We start from the raw sequence: 1,559 nt of genomic DNA on the forward strand, positions 1-1,559 counted from the left end.
AGGGTTCATAGAATTGTTAATAATCCGGGTAATTAATGATTGTTTATTGATTTCCGTATTAAATTGATTGTTTGTAGACCAAGAACAAGCGGAACGAATCCGAAAAGGGAAGGATCAAGTTTCTTAGGGTTTCAAGCTTGTTTCGAGGTAGGTGATGATTGTGATTCTATGATTGTGTGATGTATGCTTGTTCTTGCTTCATTATGATACTTGTATATGTATGAATGTTGCAATGTTGATCACACTTCAGTGAAGTGCTTATAGGGCTTAACTTCCGATTTAGCAATTTCTGTGATAGAAGAAGAGAACGTAGGCGCTTTAGGTGTGTGTTGACTTGTAAATGAGATAGAGAATTGATGAATGCCATGAAATCATGACTTAAATGTATGCTCTTCATGATATACTTGTGATTGTGATTGTCGTGTGTGAATAGGATCGGTTGCCACGTTCCGGCATAACTAACTTGGATCGGTTGCCACGTTCTGACATAAATATGGGATCGGTTGCCACGTTCCGGCATGCTAATTGTTTGGGTTTGGGTTCCATCAGAGGACCAATGATGTGATATAAAATGTGAAACTGATCGTTGTTCGTAAATGTTGATAATGTTGTATATGCTGATATATATGCATTTGATTATATTGTTGTTTGACTTGTTTATGTTGCATTAGTGGGATAGCCGTGTGATCCTACCAATACATTGTGGTTGTGTACTGATTTTGCACTTGCTCTTATTTTTGTTGGGTACAGGATATCTTCAAGCGGCTATTGATAGACCTCGCTTAGAAGATCAGTGATCGTTGTTCGAATTCAAGGGTGAGCCAATTCTTCCGGGCTGCCATGGAATTCTCTTTCGTCTATGTCCACCATTTCCGGACTTAGACCTTTGTTTTAGTTAGTTCATTAGTATGGGGTTGTATCCCTTCGTGGTTAGACTTGGTTCATTGTTAGAATGTTTTGGTACATTGACTTTCAGGTTCTAGGTTATTCTTCCGCATTGTTAGTTATTATTGTTAGACTTTTGTTAGAGTTTATGAGAACTCTATTTTTATTTCCTTAGTGTTTGATTTAAATGCTTTAGTTTTAGATTATTTGCTTGGTTGAGTTGTAGTAGTGGTTCTCCCACCGGAGTGTTTGTGTGGGTGTCAATCACGACGATCTGGGTCGTGACAGAGTTAAATAGAAAATGAGGTATAAATGGATAAGTAAAAAAAAAATTGTGTTGAAGAGAAGATGGAGAAAATAAATAAGGGCGAAAGTGGTTAATAATAAAAATGTCGAATAATTCTTACACTATTATTTGGTCTGTCAAATAATTGAACCAAATTATAAGTAGTAAAGACATTTTTTAACTAAATTGTTTATGATAGGGGTATTTTTAGATCAAACTATTAATTAAGATATTTTTGTTCAAATTTTCTTAGTTCAAAAATATTTTTACAATTTTCCGTTTAATAAATAAGCATAATGTATGGAGTCCATTAGCCTATTAAAACTGAATAAAAGTTTCATGAAAAAAATATATGAAGTATTTAAATTTATTTATAAAAATCAATATA

This window comes from Solanum tuberosum, unplaced genomic scaffold, assembly GCF_000226075.1.
Source record: "Solanum tuberosum cultivar DM 1-3 516 R44 unplaced genomic scaffold, SolTub_3.0 scf00442, whole genome shotgun sequence".
NCBI lineage: Eukaryota > Viridiplantae > Streptophyta > Magnoliopsida > Solanales > Solanaceae > Solanum > Solanum tuberosum.